The sequence below is a fragment of the Melopsittacus undulatus genome, unplaced genomic scaffold, assembly GCF_012275295.1.
Source record: "Melopsittacus undulatus isolate bMelUnd1 unplaced genomic scaffold, bMelUnd1.mat.Z mat_scaffold_360_arrow_ctg1, whole genome shotgun sequence".
Classification (NCBI taxonomy): domain Eukaryota; kingdom Metazoa; phylum Chordata; class Aves; order Psittaciformes; family Psittaculidae; genus Melopsittacus; species Melopsittacus undulatus.
In genome coordinates, this window is record NW_022994270.1 from 1 (window position 1) to 18,481 (window position 18,481).

At 37.5% G+C, this 18,481-nt stretch overlaps 1 pseudogene; it reads left to right on the plus strand.

Annotated features, from left to right (window-relative positions):
* Window positions 1-15,152: 15,152 nt before the first annotated feature.
* Window positions 15,153-15,280, plus strand: LOC117438484 (uncharacterized; annotated as a pseudogene).
* Window positions 15,281-18,481: the final 3,201 nt, after the last annotated feature.

Here is an 18,481-nt window from a genome sequence, read left to right on the forward strand (position 1 = left end):
TTATTTATTTATTTATTTATTTTGAAAGCATTTTTGTGTCTGTTCTAGCTCCTCCCTGTCAGCTTTATAAAGACTGGTATCAGTCTTGCCTCAATACGAACAAAAACCTACAGATGGATCCCATTTTGGTTTTTGCTTTCCTTTCCTCCAGAGCATTTAGCACAACATTAATTCCTAGGAACAGCTATCAGATAAACACCTGTGCCTGGCAGAGAACCAAATCACCAACAGTTTTTATACAGATGCAACAATGTCAGTGATTTCTCTTTCCTGCCAGAAAAGCATCACTGCTGCAACTGTGGTGTGAGTGGATGGGCTTAGCACACATTAGGTGCTATTAGTGCTGGTTGCTTTTGGCTCTTGTGGAAGGTGATTCCTGCAGTATTCTAAAAAGACGAAACAACATGAAAGCATTAAGCTACCCTTTATCAGGTGAGGGATCAATTAAGAATTTAAAATAGTTTATTTATTTGTATGTTTATCTTTAAAGACATAAGCTTGGTTTATGGTTTATGTATATTTTGTTGTGATACTAAATGTGACTGCAGGAAACATAGTGAAATTATGCGCCGGTTCTTCCGGGTGGTTTTATTTAATCATCCTCCAATTACTACTTGTATAATAATTCAAACATTGTGAGTGGAGGAAAAAATGAGATTGTGTGGTGTATATATTTTCTATATGCTGTAAAGATGGACTGTTATTATCCTATATAGTGTTTTCAATTAAATATGCAGCAATTATGTCTGTGTTAGACTGCTCTTAAACTTTGGTGAGATAAGAATATACAGTGGTTAAAACCTCCTTTGATCTTGGAACTTGCTCTTAGCTTTGAGTCTGTGGTCTGACCTTGGGCAAGTTGTTATTGTGTGTAAAAGAGTGGTTCACAGTCTAAGTAAAAGCATGCAGCTCTCGAAACTGTGCATAGATTTTGCCAGTAAAATTAGCCAGGTGATTAATATTTTATTTCTGACCTTCCCATTTGAGAATGTTCTTGTGTCTTGTTCATAGCTGAGTAGCATGGAGTTTATATTTAAAGCATGTTGAAAGCCACAGATTGTGACTAGAAATGATTCTGCTGCCTTATGCTTGGAGAAAAAAAAAAAATCTGATATTTATGTGCTTAGTATACCTAATCTAAGTCAGTATACCTTCCCTGCAGGGGGGTTTACTTTTGTTTAAAAATGTGACCAGAGAATATGAAGAGCATTTTCTCTTCCGATCTTTTCCTCTTGGTTTCAACACTCAGGATGTAACTCACTTTTATCTATGCTACGCTTTCAAGGGAGGAGAAGAATCTAGTGGATAATTCTAGTCTTTGTTTGAAAGTCTGTTTATGTATTTTATTTATTGTAAAGTATATTCAAAGTCTTCAGAGCAGGCACTGAAATACAGACTTCTCCCAAAATGTAGAATCAGGTTCTTTCTTTTCTTCACTGGCACCTTGGCCTTTGATCCTTCTGCAAAATTTAGCAAATTTAGCAGGAAAGCTGGAGAAGGCTCTCATCCCAGAGCAACCTCCTGGTGGAAAAACAGGACAATCTGCTAGTGGGGAGGTGAGGGCTGAAACCCAGGGGAAAGGGCAGAGATGAGCCTGAGTTTCCCAGTATTGGAACAAGTGCCATGATCATAAGGTTAGCTCTCTCCCTCCTCCAGAATTATTCTTACTGCTGTTGCCTCTCTCCTGTCAAACACTTTATAAGAAAAATAAAAGTTTGCAACAATGCTTTGAAAATTACCTTAGCTAAGGTTTTACCCAGGGTATCTTCTGTGTCCTTAACTAGTTAAGGCTGCCAATGTCTTGCTTGAGTCAAAATACTGGTTATATGAAGGCATCTGCAAAATTGAGTGAATAATCTGTTTATTTTACAAAATCAAAAAGGTGTGATACATTCACATGCCATCATATGAAGGCTATAGTATTAAGATTAGGTGATTTTTTTTTGAATAATTGTTGTCGTACTTGTTGTGTTTTGTTTTTGACTTTGGGAGGCCTTGGATTTGATGGTATGAAGTAAACCTGTGGCATCACACTTAAACTTGAAATTTGGCATCACACTTAAACTTAAAATTGAGAAGGAAATGAGACTGTCTGCCTTTGTCTTAAGAAAACTGAACTAAAGGTTTTTATACTGTTGTTAGCAATTCTGATTTCACTGCAAGTTCCACAAGATTTGCTAGTTAAAAAAAAAAAAGCAAAACACTAAAGCACTGGTTGTGCAGCTATATGAAAATATGTATAAATTGAGATAGAGATTTTTTTTTTATGTAGAAGAGCATATGCATGAAGGCCTTCAGCTATATCTCTTAGAATATAGTGGTTGCATAGTAATTATCAGGACAGACACTTGGGAAGCATTCTTTAATCAAAGGAATTTTGATTAGTCTAATCACTCCTTCACAATGACTACACAAATGTTAATTCTGGTGGTGTTTTTTAATTTGAAACCATAGGTTTCCTTATTAAAGGACACAAAAAACTTAGTGGCATTAATAACAGTGTTGTGACTACAGCATGAAATCTACATAACAAAATGAGGGGAATATAAAATAGCAAAACACTTCCAGAATAAAAACATTATTTCAGACATTTGGCCAGAGACAAAATATATTTTCCATTGCTAAACACATGTCTGAAAAAGCTGTTCTTGGTTTGACTTTCTATTCTAGGAAAAATTAATCTTTTTATAGACTAATCACAGTTGGTTTTGAGGGAAAAAGCATTTTCTGCGTGCAGCCAATCCAGTTTAAGATGCTTTTAATAGAAATCTTTGTCAGCAAAATTATTTTTCCTAATGATTTTTCTATCACATTTCTGGTTGAATTACTGTTGATAAGCAAGTCTGAAGTTACAGCTTAATATTTGGAAATACTTGTATAGCCATAGAGGTACATTCCAGGGTTCATAGTGTGAGGCTGTAAGGACTGGTAAGGCATATCTCTTGCACTGGCAAAGAACTTCTGTTGTTTTTTTTACAGGACTCCTTTCAAAAGCAGAAACTTCCAGCCTCAGGGTTTTTCTTTCACATTTGAAATTTTGGGGTTGGGTGTTTTCTCAGCCATACTGTCCATCAAAGCAAATGAAAAAGCAAGTAAAACTGAACAAGCCTAATATCTTTGAAATGTAGACAACTTCACCATTCTCTCAGCATATAAAAGGAGAGATAATAGTATAGGAACAGCACAGCATATTCCTATGAGGTATGCTTCAATCAATTAAGAATACCAGCTGAGCTTCCCAGTGTCATCAGTTTAGAAGCAATCATGTTCTTATGTAAGAGTGTATTTGCAGATTTACTTAATTTATTAATTGGGAGAAGGATGCTTGTACCCACAAAGTTGTAGGATTGTGGTTTGTGTGACAAATTTTCATAGTTATGATAAATGTTTTTACAGTATTCAACAAACCAAGTAGCATTGATCTATAGAAACTATTTGTAGAAGAGATGAAACAAATGAGGTATGTCATTTGATGTGTCAGATTCATTTCATGTTTGACTTCCGGTTTAATAAAAAGTTTAAATATTTTTCAAACATGTCACATAACATGCAATTTTTTAAAAGGTTTGAAGTACTGTATTTTAACTTAGTGTTATGTCCCTGCATTGTGCATACTGCTTTACTTTAATTTAGTTGAAATTCAGATATCCTATACTCTGTGGCTCATATGTAAGCGATACCCAAGTTATAGTCTTTAAGTGTGAGTGTCTCCCATGATGCAGTGGCACAGTTAGCCAAAGAGTACTGAGCATGCCATAGTGAGATAATTTAATAGGCCAGAAAACAGGAGGGCATGAGCTATGGCTGTGGCTTGGATTAGTGTTAAGCAGACTTAAGTGAAATATGTGGGTTTGATTTATTTCCATAGGGAGGAGATACTCAACTACATATAGTGAGTTTTAGTTGAGAGAAACGTTCTCTGTTGGTAGGGAGTTGCTGAGCTTGCAGTGTACCACTTCTCTTTTCCTGTTTTGTTTGTTTGGGTTTTTTTTTCAAGCACACCTAGCTTAGATGTTGTCTTCCTCTTCTTTCCAGGCCAGAAGCAGAATCTCACTGCTCTTTGTATTATTTCTTGCCAATTTATAACAATTGGTTCTCACTCTTAAAATAACTAATTTCTTATAACTTTTTAAATTATATTTTGATATATTGTTATTTTGGTTATGATGTCTAAATATTTTCCAGATATTTAAGCATCTAAACAATAAAAAATCTTTTCTTTTTTTCTTTTTCAAAGGCAATGAGCTTCTGTAAATCCATGAATTCCCTGAATCTCTGGATATTTTGTGGTCTTTGTTGTTTATACATTTATAAGATTTTCAACTTTATATGGGGTTTTTCTTTATGAATTTGTAGGGATATATCTTCTGTTCCCTTTAAATGAATTACTCTTCAAGGTTTGTGTGGTATATGGAGTTTGGGCTTTTTGAGATTTTGTGCCTATTTTCTTAATTAGATTTTTTTTTTTTTCTGTAAGATGAAAGACAGCTGGAATAAAATTTTTATACTATTTTAAGTCAGAATAATTTTTGCTATGAATAGTTATGCATGCCCTTGTTTTTATTTAGAAGAGTAGTTCCAGAGATTAGTAGTTGTACTTTTGTTGTCCAAATGAATGAAATGCAAGCTTATTTAGGGTTAATGTTTTACAAAGCAGTCTGTGTAGTTTCAAATATCACCAATATTTTGTCTGCTCCCAGGAATACAAAGACCAGTGACTGAATCTTACACTGTCTCTGCTACTCATTCCTCCATTTTTACTTTTCAGGACAATTATGGAAAGTCATCACTGCTGTATCCTTATAGACTTTGATATCTTTTTCATGCTTTCTAGTTCTTAGAAATTACAAATAAGATATTAGATGGCAAAATCTGACAATAAGCATATGGCACAGTCATATTGGAGAAAATGAATAAGAAATCTGTAAGCTGCATATAGAGGTAGTCCTAGAATAAAAATGCAGACAGCTCTCATTATTCATAGTAGCTCTATCTGGGTTGCAAACTACCAGGGCTGTGGACAGAGAGGTGGCTTATGGAGACCCTCAACTAAGGCAAGATTTATTAACAACTGCAGCACCATGAAGGCATAATTACATTTTTTCTAAGGGCCACTCAGTAATACAACCACCCTTTAAGCAGCACTACAAGCTGATAAGCTCTGAGCTCATTTCTAGCTTTACCCCAGAATAACATAATCCAAACACCTTATAAACTTACTTTCTATAGTACAAGTTCTTAATGAAAATATAAGAACAAAACCACATTCTATTGTTAATGATGAGAACAAAAAAATCCTCTCAAGCCCCTTAAATTGGGCCAATAGTAAGCATGCCAGGGTGGAATCCATTACATAAATACCTGAATCTAACTAATTCTGGATGTTTTTTTAGTATCAATGAGGAGGAGCAGAAACCTCTGCTAGAAGTAGCAGAATAGCATACTGTCAACACCCACTCACCTGTGCAAACTACATGACTGGCTATACTTCATAGGCAACTTGCACTAACTGAGTTTAGCAGGATCAGTATCATGGCACATGGTATTGTGGGCTGGAGGTTTTTAAGACAGTGTGGCAAAATCAAAGGCAAAATTGTTCAAGTTGTTAATTTGGCTCTGTCTGAAACTAAGTGTAAAGCCAACAACATTTGATTGGGTGCAATAACTGGCTTGCCTGCAGATCTGAACACAACCACATGGTGCTAAATTCTAAAAAGTTTGACCTGGTTCAGATAGTATTAGGACTTTTACTGACACATGTTTCCACATGTGACATGTGTGCTAAACATACAGGTATGCACATATATGCTTCTTCAAAGAAGTCATTACCAGGTGTGATAAACCCTACATTCTCAGGTCTCTGGGTTTCAGGAGCGGAGCAACTGGGTACCTATACAACACAGTGAGAAGACCTGCTTAGTATTATTCACCTCAGCCACCACCAGTGAATTAAGTCTCAAAATCAGAAAAACTGCAGTTAAATAGATTCATGCCAATACTGACACATATAGCCACAACCCTTACATTTTTGTCTCCATATATTTTGTGTAATCATTGGTAGGGTTTTTTCCACCTGTGTGGCTTATGATGCACGCAAGTAAGCCAAAAAATTTCATCTATACAAAAGTATTCACTATGCTGAACTCAGCAGTTCCTTCTAGAATAGATGCTAAGAAAAGCAAGAACCATATGCAAAAAGCAGTGAATGACAGGACAAATATTGAATTATATTAGATTATTGTTTTCTTGCAAGTGAGGTTAGAGGAACAAACAGAAATCAATTTTCCTCAGTACCTCTCATACAAAAGTAAATTTTTATTGAAGTAACTTTAAGAGAAGAATTAGGAGGATTGGAACTGAATCCCATTGCAGCAGTCACCAGTACAGCAAGCCGGCAATGTGTTGATAGACCACATCTGAAAGCTTATTGATAAGGAAATATCACCATGGATGAGCTAAGGACCAAACTGGTTTGCAGAAATAGGTTCTGGTTTTACTTTCACTGGTGTAAATTTGGCCTAGCTTGTTGAAGTTAGTTATGTCGGGGCAAGTATTTAATTTAAGGTGTTCAGTCAGATGCTTTGCTCCTTTTAATATTGCTACACTTTCAGGCTTATGCTGAAGTGAATCAATGAATCTTTATGGAATCAGGATTAGATCTACTGTATTAAATAACTGCTGGGAAGTTGTTTATGGAAATTAATTTAAAATATTATGCAGAAAAAAAACATAAGGGGTACATATTAAATGTGACTCGTGCATGAAGATTTGGCTGAATAGTTCTCATTAACAATAATAAGAGTTGCAGAATTAATTTCCTTCTAGGTCCTGCTAAAAATTCGCCAAAGGACATTACATTCTGTACCCTCAGATTCAGATTCTCTTTATATTAGCAAATAAAAATTTCCTTATGCAATTATTGTTGGAAGAGACTATCCTGAATAACAATTTCTTTAAAAAAAATTATTAAACTACAGCAACATTGCAGGGTTTGGTTTACTACAACACTTATTTGTTTTCAAATCTCCATTTGATTTTAGCTGAAATAACTGAAAATAGTTTATGGGAGTTAACTGGGATAAGTAGTAAAAATATTTACATACATATATTGATATCATATAGATATTTCTTTGTAATTAAACAATTTTAGCAGAAGATTGGAAGAAGAGGGGAAATATTAAAAAATCTTACTTAAGTTAAAACTACTTTTGTGCAGAGGATAGTTGTGGACCGGGTTCTTAAACCAGTCTGATTGCAGTGTAAATATTTAGACTAAAAGTGGCTTTTTTTGCACAGTATTTGATGAGCAACACCTTACTGCCATTTGCTTTAACCTACTGCAATTGTTTATGGAAAAGAATTATATTTTTTACCTTATTTCTGAGATCAGACTCAGGGGTCTATAAAACCACTGCATTTTGTTCATGTAAGGTATTGTTTGTACTTAGTTTTGGATCAGATGATAAAGAAGCCACTGTTGTGGCAAACACGTCTCCTGATTTTGTTGGTTCATCTCCATTAAACATTATGCTTGCTAGAAGATCTCTCAAATCATCCCCAAAGATGGTCATGTTATAGCAAACCAGAAGAGCTGAAGGGGAAATTATGAGTGTAAATTAATGCAATCAAGTAAGCCAAGTTAACCTGTAGCACAGCAACCAGCTTGTACAGATCAGTAGGTGTTGAGATGTAACATGGCTATTTACCATTTTATCTCCATCAAAACATTCATTGATTCAAATTAAAAATCTAATCCTCTACAACCCTGTGGATTAGTTCCTAAAGTACCCAGGGTTCCTAATCATATAGCCAGATTACTAAAACTGAAGGAATGCCTTCAGTGGTGACAGATAGACTCTTGCTCCATATTGAACATTTTACATAAGTGGAAAATGTATCATTTTCTCACAGAGTGCCAACATTTCACAGTATGTAGTCTTCAGGTGTGAAAAATTGAAAAACTATTCACAAAATCAAAACTGATGCTGTCATAATTTCATCCCTTTGAGGTGAGTTTGATGGTCAGTAGTTTTCTAATTAATTTACAGCACAGGTTAAATACTATGGAATGGAAACTGCTTGTAGGAAGTACAAGATTAAGTTGCAGTAGCTTCTTGTTGCATATCAGGATGGAATTGAAAGGATAGATGTTTTAGGATTAGGGAAGTATCAAGGTGAGGTTGGATTTCTGAGTGAAAATTCACCACTGACTTCACACACAAGCATATGCAGGCACTTGCCATGTCCACAGCTACACCTGATCTCATGTGAGGTTCTAATTTACACTTGAAAGCAGCCTTCAAAAAGCCATACATGTTTTTATTTCCCTATTTATTGTTTCCTACGTTTTGAAAGTCCTTACTTCCTCATATGTGTGAGGACATTCCTTGGGCCTCACAAGGGATAGAGGTAACTTCAGATTCTTCTTGCAGCTGGGGAAAATGACATAGATAAGCAGCTTAGGAGAATCTGCCCACTATTTCCACTGTGATCAGAAGAAGCATAACCTTGTTCATTAACTTTATCTGGTAGCATAAGGGCAACAGCTCTAAGTACTCATAGCAGAGTATCCTTCATCAAGATCTGCTGTGAGGAATAACCTCAGATATGCTGTGGGCATGACAGGTCTGAAAAGTCTGCTAGGAGAAGCATGTGGAAATTCTTGCACTGTTAGAAAGGCAGAGGTTTAAAGTCAGCTTGTGTTTTGATATCAACTTTGCAATGTAGAGCACTAAATTCTAGATGTCAGAAACCTGTGGTGGAATATCAGATAATAAAGCTAGACAGCTTAAATTAGTTACAACGGGAAGATTAGAAATTGCATATTGAGGTGCTTAGTTAATGTCGTTGCAAGAAACTGGTGCTTTCAAAGTGGACTGTCCAGTGGAGGTAGTTTAAAATATTTACATACTGCTTCTTATTCTGAACTTCGATCCCCAGGAGGATTCCAATATTTTACTTTTATTGTTAGTGGGAAACAGAACTGAAATAGACGCATTTTAAAAACTGCTCTTTTGTGCACTGTGAATCATACAGTCCAGCCCCACGTAGAGAGTGATGTGAGATGCTCTGATTCTGAGGAGGTCTGTAGTGATTCACTCAAACAAGGATTACTACTGAGTGTTTTCTGATTGTTTATTTGATTATTTCATCAAATTCTGCCAGTGAAAAATGAAAAAATGTGCTTTGACTCAGTAAAAATCTCTTTCTTGTAGTAATGAAATTGCAAAAAAAATGACCTAAAATATTTTGATAGAAAACTGATGTTTTTCCAACAAAGTAGGAAAACTTGAGGTTTGGTTTTGGCATTGTCACAGTGTGATAGAACTGCTGAGGACAGGACTTTGCATGAATTAATTTTTAATGTTTCCTGCAAGTAATTTCATAGCATGACCTTGACGGAAAGAAAGTTGTCTCATATGTTCCAATGTCTCAGTATCAGATTGGGTATTCCTGAACATAACCTGCCCCCTCCTCCTCCCCCAATAAAGAAGAGAAACCACTCTGAGAATTAAACTTGCAAATCTGGAAGGAGTGAAAAACATGATAGAATTGGGTTTTTCCCAGTGTAAGTAACTGAATTTTGTTGGATTATACTGCTCTGTCTACAGCTTTGAAGTCACCAGGAAAATACCTCATAGTTGCTCTTAATAATCTTCCAAAAACTGTGCCTGGGTGGGATATATAAGAGAACCAAAAGAAACCAAGTATGAAACAAGATGCTAAGTTATACTCATTCAGTGCATTTGGCCTGTTAGGGTGTCAAACCAGTATCATGCTTGAATTAATAAATTAGATTTTGTGCCTTTCTATTAATCCACAAAGCCAAATCTATTCTGTAAAGTTGCTTTTATCAGGGAAGCATAGCTGATGATGTAATATATGCATTTTTTTATGTTGGACTCACACTAAAAGAAAAGATACGACAGAAAGCAATCCTGAGAAACATCTCTGCAAATGAATGGTGTCCAAATCCTGTAGCAGCTGGTATTTTGATACCAATCTGTCAAACCGCAGGTGCCAAGTCATTAAACTTTGTGACCTATACTTCCTCATCAGCATAGACAGCTAAAATTATGCAGCCTGTGACAAACAAGGATTTTATACTGGAAATCAAATTGGAAAAGAAGAGGCATTTTTGAATGCACATTGGTTTTGATGTCTCAAGCTTTCACCAGCTCTGGATTTTCATTTGGAGATGAAAGAAATCTGAGCAGCCTGGTTGCTTAAATTACCTCTCTAATGCTGTATATTCTTACATAATTTTAATCTGGTATTTCTTATAATTTCTGAAGGCTGGTGCTACTTTTGTGTCAGGATGTATGGAAGAGAATTTTGAGACACAGGGCAGGATAAACAAATACATGTATATATATTTACTTATTTATTTTTCTGGTATCACAGAAGCAGTCTACAGTGTCTTTTGATATCTGTTACCTGTGTTCAAAATGTGTGATTTACTTGCAAAATAGTTATTTTAGAAGTTGCTGTCTTTAGGGAAAGAGGAAACATAGAAACAGGAAACAACATTTACACCTTTTATCTCAGTTCAAGTATGCTCTTTGTAATAAAAGAATGTTATAACACAACACTAGCAAATGATATGTTATTAGTGGATCTGTTTGCCACAATTTGAAGGGTTTTTACTAAATCTTGTTAAACTAAAGCATGAAAATGACATATGAAACTACCTAAAATAGACAAGTACAGTAAAGTCTACCAGTTTTGTGAGTGCAGCCCAGCTAATAAGAAAGTTATCAGATGTCTATATTTATTGAAGTTCGTCTTTATTGGATATTGTTTGGAAATAAAATGGAAAGTGGTAGCTAGCCTTTCTTAACCACAATATTTTTTTTCATTAGCTTGGCTCCTTTTTTCCACTTCATAATATTTTAGCCTCAATAAGAGATTTTTCAGCAAGTACTTAAAAGATAATCCTAAATAATGTTGCTATATCTGTCAACATCTATGTTCCCATCTGGTTCACATAGCTGTACTGTCAAGGCTAGGAGCTTAAATCAAGGGGATGCTTACTGCCTACAACTTCCCCTACCCCTTCCTTTTCCAGAAACAGGCGGCATCTGAGAGGAACATAATTTGCTTTAAAGATGATGCTGAAAAAGTCAGCCAACATGCAACAAGGAAAGCCACCTTTTACATCCAAGGCTAAATTTAAAGTAAAACCAGATGAGTGTAAGCTTCTATAACTGTACTGTACTTCACAGTGTATAAGGCATATATTTGTTTAGAAGTTTCTTTGTGAAACTGCTGTTTGTGGGCTTTGGTAAAAAAAATGTTCCTGCCAAATGTATTTTCAACTTAATATTAGCAAAATTGGAAAACAGGAGGTCTGAAACCCACAAATCAAGTCTCAGTGGTTCAGCCATAATAATTTCCAAAATGAGCATGGCAAATTGATTGGTTGTGCTGTCTCTCACCATTTGATATACTCTTTTTCTCAGAATAAAATACCTTTCTTGCTGTTTTGCTGCTGTCTAACCCAGAAATAACAAATGGGTCTGTGTTCAAAACCCTTTTCATGGCTCATCACTATTCAAGGGAAAAAAACTTATCACTGTCTAACTGGGGGTTAAATTCCCTGCCATTTTTTCATGACAGAGGTGATTTTTATATCTAATATCTTTCTTATGAGGGAGTGTGGAATCAGAAACTTACCCAAAATGAACAGCCATTTCAAAATAGCTTTTAAAATGTAGTACAGACATAACATGTCAGTGGAATTCCTGTACTCTCAAGAGCTTATATGTGACATTAACTGATGCTGAAGGAAAAAAAAAAAAGACTTTTGACAGAGGGCAGATCAGAAACATACTTTTTTTCTGGACTTTTTCATAAAGTCTTTGGGATGGTAGGCTATGCTGTATGAGCACTAAAAAAACTATCTCAACCTGCTTTAGATGCTTTTCCTGGGTTTTCAGGACCTTGATTTACCTCCCTTTCCAAAACAGATGATGTCTATTACATGATTTTGCCATATATTTGCCTACAAAATAGAAAGATATCAAACACTTCAGCAGACTAAATATATTTATCTTAACTTTGTGTGAATCCATTGTTGTGCCAAGTGTTCTGTCTTGCATTCTTTAAGGACCATCAAACTGTAAGTCTTTTTGTGTTACATGACAGTGAACATACCTAAGGTAGTTCATAAACTACCTAAGGTAGCTCATAAACTATAGTGCAGTGTATACTTCATAAATTTTTTTCATTGTTATGGACTTCTTATTTCATTGTTCTACAAGGAGGTATGCTGATGACTTGGTGACCTCTTAGCCATTTTGCATCTTAATTCAGTTGGTTCCTAGAAAATTCCTTATCTCTGGAAGACATATGGAGCTATAGGTATTCTAAGTTATAGTTTCAACTTCCTACATGTCCCTGAGCTAACCAGGTACAGGTAATCTTATACAAACATCAGATGTGTAAATGCAGATGATTATTTATAAAGAACTATAAAAAGGCCTGTTATGCTGACTAAATGTCTGGTCAGAAAGCTTTGAAGAAATAACAGTTGCCCTAATTACTTTTCTAGAATAGGGTTTTTCAAGTTTACAGGGTAAGAAACTGCAGGAAAACTACATGTGCAGATATTATTACTACTTTTTAGCAAATATTATATTTCCTGTATTTTTGTTTGTGTGGTGGTGTTTTGTCTTGTTTTGTTTTCCAGCTGCTCAGATCCTGGGCCTACAATACTAGTGTTTTATTTTTTGTTCCAATACAAACACATCTAATATTTCTGCATTTATATTTTTATTGATAAGCTTATGCTGTCTATTCTTGTATAAAAAGCATTTGTAAACATCACTTCTAGCACTGTGCATTTTCTGTTTACACTCCTAAAGAACAGGGCAGGAAACAGCTGAGCCTAGCCAGCTGTTAAAGTTTGAGTTTGAAATTGAAAGACAAGGATTGTTAAGAAAGATTTGGACTCTGTTAAGAGGAATATGCCTTATTATCTCTGTCATAACAATATAATACTTTCTAACATTCACTTCAGTGGATCAGTACATGCAAATGAATTAAGTTCCATTAAAAATGGTTATTTTCGTAATGATTGACATTTCCATAACAGGTCATCTCTCACAGCTTTTATCCTAACAAAACATTATACAGTAAACTATTGAAATGTCTGGATAGACAGTAATGAATACAGTTATTGCCAAGAAATGAGCCAACTGGATTTTATATTTCTTCTTGAGCTTGAGAAATCATCATTTCAGACACGTTTGAGTACCAGGGAGTGAAAATATCAATGGCATAAAGAGAAGCAAATAAGAAAATGGGCATTTACTGTATGTGTAGCTGAAATATATAAACCTATTTTCTGAATAGCATTCCTGAAGAACAGTCATGACAATAGTCATTCTCCATTCCTTTTCTATACAGTGATTTCTTAATCCATTTTGGAAATGGATCTCAGCTACCACAGGTTCAAAGAGACCATATATTAGCTGACATTCATCTTCAGGCTGAGGAAATTACAATGTGCTGTGGTCCAAATATGTCATAGCATTTTTTCTTGTACTGGAATAAAAACTAAATGTAGTGTTTCTTTCTAAAATATAAACAGTTCTATATAATAACTCTGTCTACAGCACATATATGCTAGAAGTTACCCATTTCCTTTCCCAGAGGAAAAATCCCATTTCTGATTCTTTTCTCAGGAAATTATTTATTGGGGATCAGGAGGTTTGTACAAACAAAATTGTTCTATGGCGACAGCTTCATTCCTTTTCTAACATTACCACGTTACTCCTTAGTATGCAGTACCCTGAGTGTTCCCTTAGAGCTAATGGCAAAATCAAAGTTAGTGTCTTGCCCATGAACCTGACTACTTGAGAGGAATGGGGATCAGAGGTCTTCCTATGCACCTCCTTCAAAGTGTGGTGGCTATATAAAGGCAGTGAGCTCAAATGACATGTTTAATTTCAACTCTGTGTAAAAATTAAATGTTTATTAGATAAAAATGGGTTGTCTCAGCAATGTAGACAGTTGTTCAAATGCTTGCTTGGACTGGGAGACCTAAATTCAATGTCCTTCAGGAAAATATGGTCCCCTCATCTCAGGGGTAAGAATAGATCAGATGTTTGAGGCTGAACCCTTCCTCATCTGCTAAAAAGTTCCACTCTTCGTCTCAGAAACCTACTTAATAGTAGTTTAGCTGAATAGATGATTTATTGGAAGATTTAACTTGGGTAAATTGACATTTTCAGTATCTATTGAGCATCCCAGACTAATACAAAGTATATTAAAAGCAGCTCACTTTCAGAAATTAGTTAAGGATTTTGTCAAAAAATCTTTTGCTTAGAGAGCTTGAATCTTCTCAGTAGAATTCTTTCCATATTCACAATACAATAGGTTACCATAAACCTAATTTCCTTACTTATGGGGCTTTATTGAACTAATTTGATTCATTAAATTCAGTATCTTAGAAATTCATTATTTCTGTTAATGGAAGTTGATATCATTTTAACATGGAAGAAGTCCATAGGGATAGTTAGCTAAATTTTTATCAGTGTTTTCAGTGAATGCTTAAAATATTAATTTTAGTTTCACAGATGCTAAAAATTTTAGGGATACTGTCTTTCCTGACTATGGAGAGTGCAGATGTTTGTAGTTATCACTCTGTAACTTCACTTAACTTTTTTAATGTTTTCCCAGATCATGTCTGTATCTTCCTATGTACTTTCTTTTTCAACTCTGTAGAGAATGCTTTAAACAACGCTTTTTATTTTCGTTTTTCGATACTACTTGCACCTTTTCTAATGTTCACTTGTGAATTTTTTTCAGTTTTACTACAAAGAATTGGAAACGTTGGGGCAATTACTCTGAAATATTTTCCCTAGACTGCCTTTGTGATAGGAACATTTTATGGATTTAGTCTCCTAAATTCGTGTCCATGTTCCTCTTGTAAAATTGCTTTGAGAGACAAACTTTTGCCAACATGGCCTCCAATCAGTAGTCCAGCAAATTGTCCATGACAGGTAGAACAGTGAGTAATTTAGCATACCCTTGGTATGCATAGTTTAAACTATAGGCTCCACAGCATTGTGTCAAATTCCCTGTCCTTTAAAGGGGTTGAGGGAGCATATTTTGTAGGGGCTTACTGACTTCGACTTTGACTTACTATACTTACCTGGCACAGGGTAAACCATCATCAGGCAGGTGGTTTCCCCAGGGCGAGGCTCATCCCTTGCACTGCAGGTGTGCTGACCCCTGCAATTGCCCCACATGTGGGAAACTGACTTCAACAGACAATGCAGCTACTCCAAGTACAGCAGCTACGTCAAACCCTGTGACAAGTACAGCAGCTACTCAAACCTCGACAGCAACAGGCAGCACAGCTGCTGGTGCTACTCAATCCCCAAGCACAGTGGCTGCACCAACCCCAACAACAGATACTGCAACCACCCCAACCACAGTGATAATCACTGCAGCTAAATCAAAGGATCAATTCATGTCAATATTGGTTGCCCCTGTACACAAGGGGAAAAGCAAAAAAGAGGCACAATATGCAACCTGTACAGTGAAGACAGTTGAAGAACCAATGCACTTACTACATGGGACAGCATCTGAACAAGAGTTATGATTATGTGGATCAGAGGAAGTGGGAGAAGAAGAGGTAATTTCTTGACCCCGGACCTCAACCAAGACTGATTCCCATCCCTAGGCTGATCCGTAGACTGGAAAGTCAAGGAGTGATCAGCAGGACCTGCTCACCATTTAACAGCCCCATATGGCCAGTGTGAAAGTCTAACGGAGGGTGGAGACTAACAGTAGACTATCATGGCCTGAGTGAAGTCACAACACCACTGAGTGCTGCCATACCGGACATGCTAGAACTTCAGTATGAACTGGAGTCAAAGGCAGCTCAGTGATATGCCATGATTGATACTGCCAGTGCATTTTTCTAAAATCCTTTAGTAAAGGAGTGCAGGCCACAGTTTGCTCTTACTTGGAGGGGCGTTCAGTACACTTGAAACTGACTGCCCCAGGGGTGGATACACAGCCCTATCATTTGCCATAGACTGATCCAGATTGCACTGGAACAGGGGCAAGCTCAAGAACACCTGCAATAAATTTATGACATTATCGTGTGGGGTGATACAGCAGAAGAAGTTTTTGAGAAATGGAGGGAAATAATCCAAATCCTGCTGAAAGCTGGTTTTGCTATAAAACAAATAAGATCAAGGGATCTGCACAGGAGATTCAATTTTGGGGCATAAAATGGCCAGATGGGTGTCGCCAGATCCCCACAGATGTGATCAACAAGATAACAGCAATGTGTCCACCAACTAATAAGAAAGAAATGCAAGCTTTCTTGGGTGCTGTGGGGTTCTGGAGAATGCACATCCAAAATTACAATTTGATCGTAAGCTCTCTCTATCATGTGACCCAGAAAAAGAATGATATGAAATGGGGCCCTGAGCAACAACAAGCCTTTGAGCAAAGTAAACACGAGATAGTTCATGCAGTAGCTCTTGGACCAGTCTGGACAGGGCCAGATGTAAAAAATGTACCCTACACCACAGCTGGGAAGAATGGTCCTACCTGGAGCCTCTGGCAGAAAGCTCCAGGGGAGATTTGAGGTCGACCCATTGGACTTTGCAGTTGGGGATACAGAGGATCTGAGGCCAGCTACACCCCAACTGAAAAAGAGATACAGCCTATGAAGAGGTTCAAGCTGCTTTGGAAGTGATTGGCACTGAAGCACAGGTCCTCCTGGGCTGAATGTTCAAAGGCAGGGTCTTCTCTACACCTCATGTAACCGATGCTACGTGGAGTAAGTGGGTTGCACTAATTATACAGCGAGCTCAAACAGGAAATCCCAGTTGTCCAGGAATTCTAGAAGTCTTCATGGACTGGACAGAGGGCAAAGATTTTGGAATGTCACCGGAGGAAGAGGTGATGCATGCTGAAGAGGCTCCACCATATAACAAACAGTCAGAAAGCGAAAAGCAGTACAGCTTGCTTACTGATGGGTCCTGCTGTATTGTGGGAAAGCATTGGAGATGGAAGGCAACCATGTGGAGTCCTTGACAACAAGTTGCAGAAACTGCTGAAGGAGAGGGTGAATCGAGTCAGTTTGCCAAGGTGAAAGCCATCCAGCTGGTCTTGGACATTGCTGAACGGGAAAAGTGGACAATACTTCATCTCTATACTCATTCATGGATGGTGGCAAATGCCCTGTGGGGGTGGTTGCAGCAATGGAAGCAGAGCAACTGGCAACACAGAGGTAAACCCATCTGGGCTGCTGCACTGTGGCAAGATATTGTTGCCCGGGTGCCAAACCTGGTGGTGAAGGTGCGCCATGTAGATGCTCATGTACCCAAAAGTTGGGCCACTGAGGAACACCAGAACAACCAACAAGTGGATAAAGCTGTTAAGATTGAAGTGGCTCAGATGGACTTAGATTGGCAACATAAGGGGGAATTATTTTTGGCCCAGTGGGCCCATGACACCTCAGGCCATCAGGGCAGAGATGCAACATACAAATGGGCTTGTGGTTGAGGGGTGGATTTAACAATGGACACTATTGCCCAGGTTATTCATGAGTGTGAAACATGTGCTGCAATTAAGCAAGCCAAGCGGTTAGAGCCTCTCTGGTATGGAGGATGATGGCTGAAGAACAAATATGGGGAGGCCTGGCAGATTGATTATATCACACTCCCACCAACCCGCCAAGGTAAGCACCATGTGCTTACCATGGTGGAAGCAACCACTGGATGGCTGGGAACATCTGCTGTGCCCCATGCCACTGCCTGGAACACTGTCCTGGGCCTTGAGAAACAGATTTTGTGGGGCACGGCACCCCAGAGAGAACTGAGTCAGACAATGGGACTCATTTCTGGAACAACCTCACAGACACTTGGGCCAAAGAGCATGGCATTGAGTGGGTATATCACACCCCCTACCATGCACCAACCTCTGGGAAAATTGAACGGTACAATGGGCTGTTAAAAACTACACTGAGAGCAATGGGTGGGGGAACATTCAAGCATTGGGATACACACTTACCAAAGGCCACCTGGTTGGTCAACACCAGAGGATCTGCCAACAAGGCTGGCCCAGCCCAGTCAGAACTTCTACATACCGTAGAAGGGGACAAAGTTCCAGTGGTGCACATAAAGAATTTGCTGGGGAAGACAGTCTGGGTTATTCCTGCTTTAGGTAAAGGCAAACCTAGTTGTGGGATTGCTTTTGCTCAGGAACCCAGATGTACTTGGTGGGTAATCTGGGAAGATGGGGAAGTTTGATGTATACCTCAAAGGGATTTGATTTTAGGGGAAAACAGCCAATGAACTCAACTGTATGCTGTTGCCTGCTACGTAGCACTTTTTTAGCCACCCAACTGGATAGATCCTGCCCCTCTACTCTGCTCTCGTGAGACCTCACTTGGAGTATTGTGTGCAGTTCTAGTGTCCTCAACATAAAAAGGACATGGTGCTGTTAGAAC